Source organism: Stegostoma tigrinum, chromosome 44, assembly GCF_030684315.1.
Source record: "Stegostoma tigrinum isolate sSteTig4 chromosome 44, sSteTig4.hap1, whole genome shotgun sequence".
Classification (NCBI taxonomy): domain Eukaryota; kingdom Metazoa; phylum Chordata; class Chondrichthyes; order Orectolobiformes; family Stegostomatidae; genus Stegostoma; species Stegostoma tigrinum.
Genome location: NC_081397.1, coordinates 9,355,846 through 9,372,562, shown reverse-complemented (window position 1 = coordinate 9,372,562; position 16,717 = coordinate 9,355,846). Strand labels below are relative to the sequence as shown.

Sequence of the window (16,717 nt, the reverse complement as noted above, 5' to 3'; positions counted from 1 at the left end):
TGGAGACAATGCGGATCTATCAGGATCTTCAATGAAATGCGAGACACAAACCAAATTCTGTACACGGAACAAACTCCGAGCTCACTCGCAAATCAACTGGTTATTGTCATTTAATGATATCTTGAACACAGTATCTGAGTGATTTTAATTGTGGCAGTGTGTTTTGTTCTACTCAAAGTAATCTTTCTGTGTAATATTATTTTATTTCATCTCTCTCTGAGTTCCGCAGGACACTTGTGTCATTGAGAGATTCAGGTTTATTGAAGGATAGTTTTGTCCAATATCTGTCAGTCTTTCCTATGTGAAAATGCGAGTGCAGTTATCTATCCGTCCCTGTCTGTTTATGCAGTGTGAATGAATATCACTCTCTCACAATCTGTTCCTGTCATACAGTCATAGAGATGTACAGCACTCTTGGGTCCACCTCGACCATAATAATGATATCGTAAATTAATCTAGTCCCATTTACCAGCATTTAGCCGATACCACTCTGAACCCTTCCAAATCTTGTGCCCATCCAGAAGCCATTTAAATGTTGTAATTGTCGTATCCTCCACCACGTCCTTTGGCAGTTCAATCCAGTTATGCATCACTCGCTGCGAGCTAATGTTGCCCACCTAAGGTTGCTCTTCAACATTTTACCTCTCCACTTAAACCCATGCCCTCGAGTTATGGATTCCTCTACTCTGGGCAAAAGAACTTGATTATTCACCCTATCCATGCTGCTCATAATTTTATAATCTTCTGGAAGGTCACCACTCGGCCTCCAACACTCCATGGAAAACAAGCCCCTACAAACCCTGTCTCTTCAGTCTTTCCCCAAAGGCCAAGTCTCCAACCGTAGCAACAATCTTTTAAACATTTTCTGAACTCTTTCAAGTTTAAAAACCCCTTCCCATTTTAAGGGGACACCAGACCCGAATGCATTTTCTCAGAAGCTGAACCAATGTTCTGTACATTCATAACATGACCTCCCAAACCACACATTCAATGCACTGACCAATAAAGGCAAGTGTATCAAACACCTTCTTTGCTGACCTGTCGATCTGTAATTCCATTGCAAGGAGCTATGAACCTGTACTCGAAGACCCTTTGGTTTGGCTTCCCTGGAGCTTATTTGGAGTCTGCCAGTCCTGCCCTGATTTTCCCTAACAAAATGTAGCACTTCATGTTTGTCAAGATTAAACTCCATCTGACAATCCACAGCCCATTGCTCCTTTTGATCAAGGTCCCATTGTAGTCTGAGGTCATACAGCATGGAGAAAGGCCCTTCAGGTCAAATTGGTTCATGCTGACCGCAGTGCTGATTCAGCTAGTTCCAATTGCCTGAATTTGGTCTGTGTCCCTCTAAACCCTTGCTATTCAAATGTTTTTTTCAATGTTCCTATTGTACCTGCCTCAACCACTTTCACTGATTCCACATATGCACCACTCTCTCATGTCCTTCTTAATCCTTTGCCCTCTAGTTTTCAATTCCCTATTCTTGCAGAAAAAATACACTGTATGCATTCATCCTAACTGTCCTCTGATGATGTAACACACATCAATAAGGTCATACCTCATTCTCCTCTGTTCCAAGGAATAAAGTACTCTTCTGGCTTACCTCTCCCTATAACTGAGGCCTCCTTGCCCTGGCAACATCCTCGTAAATCTTCTTTGCACACTTTCCAGTTTAAAAATGACTTTCCTTTAACAGGATGACCAAAACTGTACATTATCCTCCAAATGTGGCCTTACCAGCAACTTCTACAACTGTAACGTAACTCTTATACTCAATGTTCCAACCAATGAAGGCCAGCATGTCAAATGCTTTCTTCACCACCCTGTCCACTTGTGGCATCACTTTCAATGAGCCATGTACTTGTATTCCAAGGTGCCTCAGTTCCACAACACTCCTCAGGACCTGAACACTTCCTGTGCAAGTCCTACCTTGGTTTGACTTCCAAAGTGCAAAACCTCACACTTCTCTGTGTTGAATTGCATTTTCCAATCCTCAGCTCACTTACCCATCTGATCAAGATCCTTCTGTTATTTTTGACAAACTTCCTCGCTATTAACAATGCCTCTCAATATTGTGTCATTGGCAAACTTACTCATCATACCTTGTACATTGACATCCAGATCATTTATGTAAATGACACATAACTAACGTCTCAGCACAGACTCCTGTGGCACACCACAAGTCACAGGCCTCCAGTCCAAGAAACAGTCTTCAACCATCACCCTCTGCTTCCTCCCATCAAATACATTTTGAATCCAATTAGCCGACTCACCCTGGTAGCCATGCAACCGAACCTTCCTTACTGGCCTGCTGTGCAGGACTTAGTCAAAGGCCTTACTAAAGTCCACACAGACAACATCCACTGCCCTACCCTTATCTCTCTGTGTGGTTACCTCTTTGAAAGTCTCAAAACATTTGTCAGACATGACTTCCAACTCTCAAATCCTTGCAGACTATCCCTAATCAGACATGGAATATCCAAATGTTGGTTGATCCTGTCCCTCACTATCCTCTCCGCTAACTTGCCTCCCAGTGATGTCAGCTCACTGGCCTGTAGTCCCCTGGCTTGTCTTTGCTACCTTTCTTAAACAATGCAACAACATTACCCACCCTCCAGTCTTCCAGAACTTCACCAGTGGCTAAAAAGAAAGCAAAAACCTCTGCAAGGGCCTGTGCAATTTCTTGACTAGCCTGCCACATCATCCAAGGCTGGACTTGATCAGGCCTTGGGATTCATCCATCTCAATATGCTCTCAGGCTGAAAACACCTCCTCTCTGGTAATATATATGCAGTCTAAAAATATCTCCACTTGTTCCCCTTATTTCCTTCGCATCCATGGTTCTCTCCTTAGTAAATACAGAGGAGAAATATTCATTAAAAATCACCCCCCACCCCAAACTCCTCTGGCACCACGCATAGACCACCATGTTGACCTTTAAGGGGGCCTGTTCTCTCCTGAGCCACCATTTTACTCTTAATATAGCTGTAGAACCGCTTGGGATTACCTTTTACCTAATCTGCCAGATCCATCTCATACCCTCTTTTTGACCTTCTGATTTCCTTCTGTAGCTATCTGGGGATTCATCAGAGTCTGATCGCTTAAACGCAATATATTCCTCCTTGTTTTCCGTGAGCAGAGTCTCAGTATCCCTCAATATCTCAGGTCAGCTTTTGTCACTTCTGTCAACTTCTGCTGTCCGAATGTGTATGTTATTAGTCCGTAACATTCAGTTTGTGCTATGTGAAAGTACAGGTGTAATTCTCAATCTATACCGATCAGTTTCTACAAAAGAATGTATGAGTGTTGTGACTAGTCCCTACATGTCCATTCTGTTGCATCAATATGAGTGGGCAGGCATTGATCTGTACCTGCCAATTTGTGCTCCATGAATATGAGAGTTTAGTTTCTGCAAGGCAGATGCAAGAGTGTAGTTATCTCACTCTACCTGGGGAATATTGTTCTGTGACTATTTGAGTTCAGTTGTCACAGTGTACCTACCACATGTTACTTGGTGAATATGAGAGTTTGGTTTTAAATCTGTGACTGTCAGCTTCTCCTTGGGGAGTTTGTTTGTACAATTATCAATCTATCCCTGAAAGATTCTGCAGCGTGAATGTGTAATTGTAGTTATCATTCTGTCCATATCAGTCTTCGCTATGTGAATAGGAGTGTATTTACTAATTTGTTTCCTTCAGTTTCCTGTCATATGAAAATGTGAGGTTAGTTATCAATCTGTTCATTTTTGTCTGCGCTCTGAATGTTTGGCAGCAGTTATCACTCTGTACCTGTCAGGTTATGCTCGATGAATACATTTTCAGTCAATCCATGACTGTTTCTGTTATAAGAATGCAAGAGTTATTTATCATTCTGTTGCTGCCAGGCTCTGCTATGTGAATGTCTGATTGCTTTTATCAGTCTTTCCCTCTCAGTTTCTCTGTGCATATGGGAGTGTGGGTATGGGTATCAATTTGTACCTGCCATTTTCTGGTATCTGAATATGAGAGTTTGCATGTCAATCTGTACCTGTCACCTTCTGGTGTGTCAATATTTGAGTGCATCTGTTCCTGGCAGTTTGTGATACACAAAGGATGGCAGTGCAGTTATCTATCAGTCACTGTCACTATTTACTGTGTGAATGCATGAATGCAGTTATCCTTACGTATCTGTTAGTTTCAGCTGTGTGGCTTTGTGAATGCAGTTACCAGTCTCCGCCCGTCAGTTTTTGCTGTGTTAAAATATGAGTTTGATAATCAATCCATGCCTGTGAGTGCGTGCTCTGTGAATGTATGGCTGTCATTACCAGTCTCTACCTCAAAGTTTCTGCTGAGTGTGTGTTTCGATATCCATCTGTACCTGTCAGTTTGTCATGTGAATGTCTGACTGTTGTCATCAATGTGACCCTATAAGTTTCTGCAGTTCAACTATGTGACTGTAGTTATTAACCTGCACCTTCCCATTCCTGCTGTTAAAATCTGAGTGTATTTATCTATCTATGCCTGTCAGTTCCTGCGATGGAAAGATATGGCTGTTGTCATCCGCCTTTACCTGTCAATCTCTGCTACGCGAATGAGAGTTTAATTATCAACCTATATCTGACAATTTCTATGAGGTTTATGCGAGTGTCAGGCAATATGCTGTGAAACCATGAGTGCTGTTATCAACTTATACCTGTCAGTTTCTGTATTGTGAATGAGAGGACAGGTATGAATCTTTCTCAGTCACTGCTGTGTGAATATGTGAGTGTGTTTACCAATCTCTCCCTGTCAGATCTGCGCTGCGGACATGAGAGCATAATTGTTAGTCAGTGCCTGTCATTTTCTGTGACGTAAATGTTAGTGTCATTATTATTGTCTCCGTGTCAGTTTCTGCTGTGTGAATGGGGGAAGCAATGGCCGAGTGGTGTTATCACTGGACTGTTACTCCAAAGATCCAGATAATGTTCTGGGCACCAGGTTCAAATCCCGCTATGGCAGATGGTGGAATTTGAATTCAATAAATATCTGGAATTAAGAGTCTAATGATGACCATGAATCTATTGGCAATTGTCAGAAGAAAATAAAAATCATGTCTCTTTGGGCAGGAAACTGCCATCCTTACCTGGTCCACGCTACATGTGACCCCAGACCCACAACAGTGTAGTTGACTCTTAACTGCCCTCTGGGCAATTAGGGATGGGCAAAAAATGTTGCCTTGCCAGCAACACCCTTGCCCTGTGAATGAATAAAGAAATGTGAGCTTACTATCAATCTGTATCTGTCAGGTTTTGTTTTAAGCTCTGTGGCTATGGGTGTCATTTTCAGTCTCAAAAGTTTCTGCTATTACAATGATTTTAGTTATTGATGTGATGTTAGTTTCTGCCAGGTGACTATTTGAGCAGAATTATCAATCTGTAAATGTCACTTTCCAATATGCAAGTATGAAAGTCTGGTTGTCAGACTGTTCTGGCAGGTATATGCAATGTGAATAAAGGGAGTGTAGTTATCGGTCTGTCTCTGTCAAGTTTCTGTCATGTCAACCTCTGAATGTAACCTGAAAGTTTCTGTAATATGCATGTGTGACTGTAGTTATCAACATGTCCCTGTCATTTTCTGCTGTGAGAAGGTGAGTGTACTTATCCTTCTAGGTCAGTCAGTTTCTGCAATGTCCATCTGTGAGTTTAGATATCAATTTATCCCTGGTGTTTTCTGCTCAGTGAATGTGCGTAGTTATCAAAGTGAACCTGTCAGGTTATGCTGTGGGAGACAGAGTGTTATGATCAGTCTGTTCATGACAGTTTTTGCTCTGTGAATATGTGAGTGTAGATATTGACCTGGACCTTTCAGTTTCTGATTTGTGAATGTATGAGTGCAGTTTTAATTTGTACCTGTTAGTTTCTGCTCTGTGAATCTGAGAGCGCAGTCATCAACACAGTCCACACAGTCTGTGTCAAGTGAATGAATGCAATTATCTGTCTCTGTTACGTCTGTTGAGTCCATTGACCTGCACCTGTCAGTTAATGCAATTGGAATGAAAGCGTATAGTGATCACCCTGTACCTGTCAGTTTGTCAGACTTGACTGTGTGAGTGTTGTTATTCATTGACGCCTCTCAGTTTCTGTAATATGAAGGTGAAAGTGCCGTTATCAATCCATACTATTCACTTCCTGCTGGGTGAATGTGTGAGTTCATTCTCTGTTTCTGCTATGTCAATATGACAGTTTAATTATCAATCTGTACATGTCAGTTTCTGTGAGGTGAATTTGTGAGTGCAGTTTTCAACATGTAACAATGAGCTGCTCTGTGAATACTTGAGTGTCATCATAAATCTAAACCTGTCAGTTTATGCTGTGTGAAACTGGGAGTGTTATCATCAACCTGTTCCTGTCAGTTTCTGCTAAGTGGGTACCTGAGTATGGAGATCATTCTCTTCCTGTCAGTTTCTACTCAGTGAATGTGTTTCTGAAATTATCAGTCTGTCCATGACACACTGCTTTGCTACGGTAATGTTTCCTTATCAATCTGTATTTGTCAGTTTCAGCTCTGAGCATCTGAAAGAGTAGTTATTAAGGTTTGTAATTCATACAGGTCAGGTACTCAACTACAACAGCAATCATCCCAAGAACCACAAACAAAGCTGCATCAAAACACTGTTCAAGTCAGCCACAATACACTGTCACACCCAGAGCTGTGTAGAGCCAAGGAAGAACATTGATACAGTGTCTTTAGAAGTGACAGTTACCTGAAAAGCGTCATTGCCAATAACTACAAAACAGATGACAACAGAAAGACACAACATGTCCAGAGACACTAGTCACCCTGCCATACATTAACGGCATACCAGAAATGACCACTAGATGACACCGCCCAGTAGGAATCATGGTAGGCCACAAACGGACAGCTACTGATGAGAACAAAGGATCCGCAAACCATGACCGACAGAACCAACGTTATTTACAAGATATGAAATGTAAAAAGGAGTTAAGTTATTTACAAGATTATGAAGAGATCGTCGTTACCATTACACAGGGTAAACCGGTAGGAAATTAGCCTTCAGGATAAACACCAACTAGCTACCAAGAGACATGACCAACTATCACTCATCTAAATGTACACGGACAAAGACGGACACCAATTTGACTGGGACAACGTAGGCATACAAGGAGAAGCCAACCAAAGACATGCACCAGAATTCCTAGAGGCTGGCACTCAAACTGGAACTCCATTAATAAACATGTCAAGCTGGACTCCATGTACGAAGAGACAAATCCAGAAGTGATGCCACCCACCCCAGCAAACCGAGGCACATAAACAGCAAGTAGGACAGAACACCACTGCTTCACTGGAGGCGCACTGATGATGTCACGTAGGATGATGACAAAATGTCTGTAAACAAACTTACAAGCTTGGCAAGCAAGTCAGCAAAAGCATAGTTATTAATCTGACCCTGACAGTAACTGCAATGCAAATGTGACTGCAATTATCAACTTCTATCTGTCAGTTACTGCAATTTTGAATGTTACTGTTATCAATCTCAGTTTCTACTTGGTGACCATGTGAATACGCTTATAAGGACCAGCCAGATTCTGCTCTGTGAATATCAGAGTAGTTATCAAAATGTACCTGTCAGTTTATGCCATAGAACAATACAGCGCAGAGCAGGCCCTTCGGCCCTCAATGTTGCGCTGACCTGTGAGCTAATCTCAGCCCATCCCCCTACACTATCACATTATCATACATATTTTTATCCAAGGCCAGTTTAAATGCCCCTAATGTGGCTGAGTTAACCACATTGGCAGGCAGGGCGTTCCAGTGCCTTAAACACTGAGTAAAGAACCTGCCTCTAACATCTGTCTTATATCTATCACCCCTCAATTTGTAGCTATGCCTTCTTTTGCAAGCTGATGTCATCATCCTCAGAAAAAGACTCTCACTGTCCACCCTGTCTAATCCTCTGATCACCTTCTATGTCTCTATTAAATCGCCTCTTAGCCTCCTTCTCTCCAATGCGAACAGACCCAAGTCCTTTCGTCATAAGGCCTTCGCTCCAGACCAGGCAACATCCTGGTAAATCTCCTCTGCACCTTTTCCAATGCTTCCACATCCTTCCTGTAATGGGGCGACCAGAACTGTACGCAATATTCCAAATGAGGCTGCACTAGTGTTTTGTACAGTTGCAACATGACATCACCACTCCGGAACTCAATCCCTCTACCAATAAAAACCTAACACACTGTACGCCTTCTTAACAGCACTATCAACCTGGGTGGCAACCTTCAGGGATCTATGTACATGGACACCAAGATCCCTCTGCACATCCACACGACCAAGAATCTTTCCATTGACCCAGTATTCTGCCTTCCTATTATTCTTCCCAAAGTCAATCACCTCACATTTATCCACATTGAACTCCATTTGCCACCTTTCAGCCCAATTCTGCAGTTTATCCAATTCTCCCCGCAACATTCTTCCACACTGTCCACCACTCCACCGACCTTAGTGTCATCTGCAAGCTTACTAACCCATCCACCTAGGCCTGCGTCCAATTCATTTATAAAAATGACAAACAGCAGTGGTCTCAAAACAGATCCTTGAGGCACATCACCAGTAACTGGACTCCAGGCTGAATATTTTCCATCAACCACCACTCGTTGCCTTCTTACAGAAAGCCAGTTTCTAATCCAAACTGCTAAATCTCCCTCAACCCCAAGCCTCCGTATTTTCTTCAATCGCCTACCATGTGGAGACTTACCAAAGGCTTTACTGAAGTCCACGTACACCACATCAACTGCCCTACCTTCATCCACATGCTTGGTCACCTTCTCAAAAATACTCGATGAGGTCTGTGAGACATGATCTGCCCTTGACAAATCCATGTTGACTATCTCCAATCAAATTGTTGCTTGCTAGATGATTATAAAACCTCTCTCTTATAATCCTTTCCAAAACTTTTCTTACAACAGACACAACGTTCACAGGTCTATAATTGCCTGGGTCATTCCTACTGCCATCCTTGAACAAGGCCACAACATTTGCAACCCTCCAGTCCTCTGGTACTAAACCTGTAGACAATGAGGCCTCAACGATCAAGGCCAAGGGCTCTGCCACCTCCTCCCTAGCTTCCCAGGCAATCCTCGGAAAAATCCCATCCGGCCCAGGGGATTTATCTACCTTCACACCTTGTAGAACTGATCTCACTTCCTCCTTACTCACCTCAATCCTTTCAATTCTAGTAGCGTGTAATTCAGTCTTCTCCTCTACAATATTCTCCTTTTCACGTGAAACTGGGAAAGCTGGCTCCAGCATCTGCAATTCTTGCTATCTTCAAGGTTATTTTCAAACTTTTCCTGTCAGTTGCTTCGATATGGAAATGTGCATGTACAGCAACTTGTATCTCAAAGTTTCTTCTCTGTCAATTTGAAAGTAAACTGATGTATCATTATGTACCCATGAGAATCTACTTTGCAAATATTTGAGGACAACGATCAAACTGTGCCTGTCAGTATTTTTCAAATCTGCGGATATGTGAGTGCAGTTACAAATTTGTACCTATCACTTCATGCTTTGTGAAATTGAGAGTGTTATCATCAATATGATAATGTGGATATGACAGCGTAGTTATTGTTCAGTTGCTGTCAGTTTGCTGTGTGAGTGTGAGCGTGGTTATTAATGTGTGCATGCCAGTTTTGGCTATGCGAATATTTTCATCAATCTTTACCTGTCAGTTACTGCAAAGTCAATATGAGAGACTCATCAATCTTTTTTGGTCTGTTTGCATAATATGAATCTGAAAGGTTAGATATCGATCCATGTTTGTTGCTTTCTACTTCTAAAAGTGGTTTAATTGTCAGCAATCAGTAATTTTATGGGTTGAGATGTGATTCATAAGGTGATAGATGTTATTAGAGTCATTTTATGTAGATTTTCTTCAATTTCTGCGTGTATACTTTGGACAAGGAGGTCTATCCACCTTAAAAATGGTGTAAATATCAATGGGCTATGAATGGTGAAACTTATTGGAACTGGGCATTTTGAATGGAGAGCAAAGAAAAATAAAATTGCATTTTTTATGTGCTGTCTTACTGTTGGTTTGAACAGATCTGTTGGAAATTAAGCTCAATGTGTGACTGACTCGATCCGCTCTGTGACTGTAGAAAGGATGTTCTCTACTCTGACAGTGGGAACATACCTGCTGTTTATTATAATGAGCTGGTCACACTTGGCTTTGATCTGAAGCAATGTTACATTGTCCTGGTCCTTCCAGTGTTTGTCTGTAGGAAGACGGAACAGATAGCTCCTGTAAACCAACATCAGTTGGGTTTGACAATATTTAACTGATCAATGCAACATTTTGCTAATAGTCATTTGGATATTTTGTTTATCACCAGGAATTCTAACATAACTATGGGTCAGATTCCAGTCTTGCACTGAGCTGCTTCTTGTCTAATAATTTTTAATGACATCAACACCATTTGAGTGAGGTCTCAAAAGTAACCAAAACCTGCACAGCTCCATGACTGCATCTACCTTACACAAACCTGTCTGTGGATATGAGTTTAGTTATTGATTTATTCGTGTCAATTCCTACTTGGCGAATGTGAGAGCGTTGTTGTCAAATTTGGTAAATTATTTATGTATTACACAGCAGAGACTGACAAGGACAGAATGGCACAGATCTCTAGACTGACTTAAACGATCCAGCACAGAAGGCATCCATGTGGCTCATCATGTCCATGCTGACCCGAACAACACCAGACAGCCATCACCATCCCATTTTCCTGCACACATCCCATAGCCCTGCAGCTTACAGAACTTACGGGGGAGGTTCAGGTTGCTCTTAAAAGAGTTTGTGCATTGTGTATTGGCATCATCTCACTGCATTCGTTGTTGTGTCAGAAAATCAGTTTCCTCAAGTCCTTAATTGCATGAATAAGGAGAATACCTGGTGCTGCCTATTTGGTCTTCTCTGTTACTTGTTTCTTCCATTCACAGGTACAATTTCTGTATATAGGAATTACTTCTCTACCTGTCAGAATGTGCTATTCAATGGGGCTGCAGGTTTCAGTCTGTTGCCCGTTAAAATTAGACAGACAGTCAACACAGACCAGCGTGATTATTTTGTGAAGAACTTGGAAAATAAAATTTAACACTCAGGACTAGGGCTGCTCTCATGTGCAAATTCTCAGAATTCATCTGAGAGTTTTTTTGAAAAGAGCTGTTGTGATGAAACAAGATGGACAGCCACACTCAATGGATCCTGTTTCACTCTTCCTGCATTATGCGACTGAGCGGTGTAAATGTTTCCTGTAAATTGGAGAACCATTTACCACAGTGGGAGAGGAGAGAGTTTTCAAGTCATCTCTCCTGTAGTGAATGGGAAAGACCGTATGTTCTTCAGTTGTTTGAGCGTGTAGCTTTCACAGGCAGATGAAAATGCAGGACATTGCAATAGTATGAGTGTTGGCTTTTCTTCAGAGTTGAGGAGGGAAAAGGAACGGACCTTTGCAACTGCTATATTAGAGTCTAAACAGCAGTGGTGATATCAAGGGACATCTTCGAGTATGATATGAGTATTGAGTATTGATATGAGTATTGTTTCATATTGCATAGTGACATACGTTTTGGAATACTGAAGTAAAGGTATTAATTTAATATGTTATAGCCAAAGGGAAAGTGCCATGAACAAATCAACTGCATTGCAGCTGACTGATCACAATGTTCCTTGTGCAGGAAAGAAAATTGGCTTATTTACTTCTATTTTATTTTGTGGCTCAGACATTACCCTTGCTGTGTGGGGAGGAAGAAGACAGAATTTTTATTTTCTGTCATGCAGTGGAGAAAACTGCAACAGTCAAACTAAATTTACTGAAGAATAAACATTGCTGAACTCTCCTGGCAAACAAAAAAAAAGGAGAATGTTTACTATCTACCTGATTTGGCCAAATCCTTCTTTCTCCACTGTTTTGAAGAATGGCTTTTTATTGTGTTCCTTATTTGAGAAAATGGCAACTAGTTTTCTATTGTGTGAGATGTAATACTTCAAAGGGAGTGTCATGTGGAACACAGGGCTATTTGAATAATATTTAAGCTAATTAGAAAAAAAAACGTCCATGATTATAAAGTCCTCCTGCTTAGGACAGAATAAAAGAAAAATATATTTCTGCTCGGTGACAAAACTGACAACTATCCGGCAATAAAGGTAGGGATGGTAGTTCCTCTACCACCATGATATATTGATGGAAATTGAATGCTGGCTGAATGGATGTAGAATTGTTGCCTCGTTGTTTCTAACCAGTACAGACTCAGTGAGAGACAGGACTGTTTTCTGTGTCGCAGATGTCTATGACTGCATATGTGTGAGTGATAATCATTTTGTGTATATCATTTTCTGTTAGCTGGAGTTTAAATGGAACTCCACAGTTGTTAGTCCTTGCATCATATCTGTAGTTATGGCGTTTGCGCTTTGAACTAATTCTGGATCAGTCAGTACCTATGTCGGTCAGTCCATCCACATGGAGACAAAGCAGAGTTAATATTATGGGACCTGTGACACTTCTTCAGAACACTCATTTCTCTTCACAGATGCTGCCAGACTTGCTGAGGTTTTGCGGCAACTTCTACTTTTGTTTCTGATTCCTATCAGCTGCAGTTCCTTGATTTTTCTATTTGTCAGGCTTTGACACTAAAAATGCATGTGGAATTCACGTCATTTATTTGTTGTGTTTATGTATGGGATTAATATTTATCAAAGGAGCAATTCTGTCCTGATCAGTTATTGGTCAACTAAACTTAAGTATCATTCATCATTTATTTCGTTGACTCATGGTGACTGCAGTATTTCCCACATCTGTATTAAACATCGATCTCTAAGAAGACTGTTGAAACAATGTAACAGTGATCATCTGGATTGTAACTTGAAAAATATGCTTAATAAACATAGAAACTGAATTCAGTCAGAAACTGAATTAAATCTAAAACTGACAGACTGATTGAAAAAGACATTTATATATTCAGACAGCCATCCCTACCTCTCTTTTCTGCAATGTCGATATGTGAGTTGAGTCATCAATCTGTTCATGTTAGTTTCTGCCACGTGAATGTTTGAGTGCAGTTATCAGTTTGTATCTGTTGGTTTCATGAGCAGTTCATGAGAATTCTGTCACAAAATCCAACAGTTTTTTTCTTCTGAGGGAGCGACCAAATGATATTTAGTTTATGACCACGGCAATTACCATGGATTTAAATGCACGGGAATTGGATGCCTTCGCTCACATTCGGTACTGTTTGTCTCTTATGAAAAGGTAGCTCTCTGATCTGAAATCCATGAGGAGAAGCAATTTTGAATGTTACATGCTCTGAGGCTTGCAGTGTATTTGATCTTCATGCCTGGTACATGTTTAGCACATGTCAGGGCCGTGTATGTATTTGCAAGTCATTGTAAACCACTGTCGTGTGTATGTTGAGAGTGTGTTTGTGGTGAGACTTTGAGAGCGAAAAAACACATGCACTCAATAAGCATTCTCTGTCAGGCTTTGACACAGGATGTGTGCATTTAAACGTCACATTATTTAATTGTCCTGTCTCTGTCTGGAACATGTGTTGGTCAAATGATTAATACTATCCTGCTCAGTTACTGATGTGAATGTTTCCATCCACATCTGTACTCATTACCTACTTCACATCTGGTTGGCGTAACTATGCAATGGCATGAACTAATTATTCACCTTTAAAGGAATGCTTCGTGCACCTTGTTCTGATATAGGAAAGCCTCCGGAGACTAGTTAACATCTCTATTTGAAGCTTTCCCCCAAATGCTTTTAGTGATTTGTATTTTATTATGTGCATATATTTCTCGATTTCATCATAATTATCGGAAGAGTCTTTAAAAGTATTTCTTAATACTATGAATAATATGAAAGAAACAACAAATTGCTGCATAATGGCCTTATCTGCTGTTTTCATGAAATTCTAGGCTGACTGTCATCTGGGATCATTCACATCCCTTGCCCTAACCAACTCTGTTCACCCGAAGGGACAATATCCTTTCATTAATGAGATTGGAATTAATCATGGCTGTAATTTGATGAATGTGTTTGATCCTCTGGTACTTATGCAAACCATTAGTTCATCTGTTTGTTCTTGCAGGAGCTTACTATCCCCTTCAATGTTTGTTCCAAATCTTCAAACTGTCTCGCACAAACCTTCTCGCAGTTGTTCATACAAATGCTCCCTCTTGTGTCAGAATAACGTCTTCTCTTCTAATAGTAATACCTGTAATTTTTTATTCATTCACAGCATGATGGTGTTGCTGTCTCAGCTTGCATTTATTGCCTGCACCTAATTGCCCAGAGAGCAGTTCAGAGTCAACCTCATTGCTGTGGGTCTGGAGTCTCACGTAGGCCAGACCAGGTAAGCATGCCAGTTTCCTTCCCTCAAGGAAACAAGTGAGCCAGATGGATTCTTTTTCCTGACAGACAATGGACTCATTGTCATCATTAGATTCTTAATTCCAGATCTTTATTGAATTCAAATTCCGCCATTTGCTGTGGGGTGTTCGAAACCATGTCCCCAGAATGTTGTCTGGTCTCTGCATTAACAGTGCAGTGATACGACCACGAAGTCAATGCCTCCCAGATCTGGTGGCCTTTGTTCAGAACTGAGGAAGCGTACCAGGCCTGAAACATTAACTCTGATTTCTCATCACAGATGCTGCCAGACCTGCTGTGCTTTTCCAGAATCTTCTCTTTATTATTTGTCTTCCTCAGTCACTGATAACAGGTAAAGTTTCCTTCCATGTCTGTACCCAATATCCACTCCATATATGGTTACATTGTTACAAGGACAACTTGAACTATTTACATACCTTGACTGTAACTTTAAAAATGCCCTTCCTCAACATGCATTCAATGCAGTTAGTGAACATATATTTGTGAAGAAGATTCAATTGATCCCTCTTCAAATGCTTAAAAGAGACAATGGACTTTCAAAGATGAACTTTACTGGAACTGCACCGGTTTATGGGGAAAGAGATACGTTTGTATTTTGTTGATGTTGTTTGACCCTTGGATTGAATGTATATATCTGGAATTTGAGCTCAGTGCAAGTCTCACCCCTATGACTGTGGAAAGTAAATTCTCCACTCTGACAGTGCTAACATACCTGCTGTTTGGTTGGAGCAGCTGGTAGATGCTGTACTGATGAAATATGACACAGTCTTGGCCCATCAAGTATTTGCCTGGAGGAAGAAAGAACAGAATTCTCCTGTAAATTAACATCCAACAATTTTGAAAATATTAGAACTGATCAAGGCAAAATTTAATTAATACTCACAATACTTCCTTGTTTTAAAGCCAACAATTCAAACAGAGAACACTTGGCTCGATAATTTACCTGGACTCCTCCTCATCTTTCTTTGTGCAAAATTCTAAAACAATTTATTAAGATACAAAAACTAACCAACACCTGTACAGTCCTTGAACTGAATGTTTACACATTTCAATACCCAGCTCCCAATACACTACCTATTTAAGGGAAGAACAACAGGCACTAAAAAAAATACGAGTGCTCTCTGATGAAGGGTTTAGGCCCGAAACGTCAGCTTTTGTGCTCCTGAGATGCTGCTTGGCCTGCTGTGTTCATCCAGCCTCACGTTTTATTATCTCGGATTCTCCAGCATCTGCAGTTCCCATTATCTCTAATACGAGTGCTGTGTTTATCCTTTACATGATTAACACGTTTGCATGGACTGTGACTTCTTTACGATTCAATGCCAATTCGCAACAAACAACGTAAAACAGAAGCTAAACGATGAATTACCATCAGCGTTCGGAGAATTAAATATCACAAGCCTGAACCCCAGCAACAGCTTCTTGCCGCTGTGTCTCCCTCAGCAGGCCCACACACAGCCCGAGAAAGGCCTCTCTCTCCCCGCCCCCAGGCCCAGGCCGCTCACTCCAAGTTCCGGGACCAGTTCCTGCTCTGCTCCGCTCCGCCTCTTACCAACAGCCCCCGGTTCTCCCTGAACTGAGCCCGAATCAATGCCGGTCTCGGAGCCCCCTCTGTGTCCCAGACTCACATCTCGATGCGCTGCTGGAAGGAGCCTGCTGTTCCCTCGCTTCCCTGTGCGCTGGTCTCTCCATTGCGGCCTGTCTCAAACAAACCTCTCCCACTCACTGACTCAATGCTCCTCAATGGCAGCGCTGGGGGAGGACCTCACGCATGCGCTCCTCCAGTCACAACAAGCAGCTTTTTTGTTGCCTTTTGGCGGTTTTGGGAGGGGGGGCGGCGCGCAGAAACAACATCACGCATGCGCTGCACTTCACAATGCTCCCCAGAAACAAACATCATTTGGTCATTGTCAGTCGGAACTGCAGACGCTGGAGAATCTGAGATAACAAGGTTTGAGCTGGATAAACACAGCAGGCCCAGCAGCATCAGAGGAGCAGGAAGGCTGACATTCCAGGCCTCGACCCTTCTCTCTGAAATGGCTCCAGGCCCGAAACGTCAGCCTTCCTGCTTTTCTGTTGCTGTTTGACCTGCTATGTTCATCCAGCTCGACACCTTGTTAGAAATTGGTCATTTCCCTATTCCCTTCACTCTCAGTTAGAGCAAAGCCACTCCGTCCATTTAATGTGCTTCACTATTCATAGAACATAGAACATAACAGCACAGTACAGGCCCTTCGGCCCTCGACGTTGTGCCGACCTGTCATACCGATTTCAAGCCCATCTAACCTACAC

General features: G+C 41.7%; 1 protein-coding gene across 1 annotated transcript in view; it reads left to right on the top strand.

Moving 5' to 3' along the window:
* LOC132206967 (uncharacterized) overlaps positions 1 to 16,717 on the top strand; it is a 405,704-nt gene that overhangs the window by 1,393 nt on the left and 387,594 nt on the right. The window lies entirely within an intron of this gene.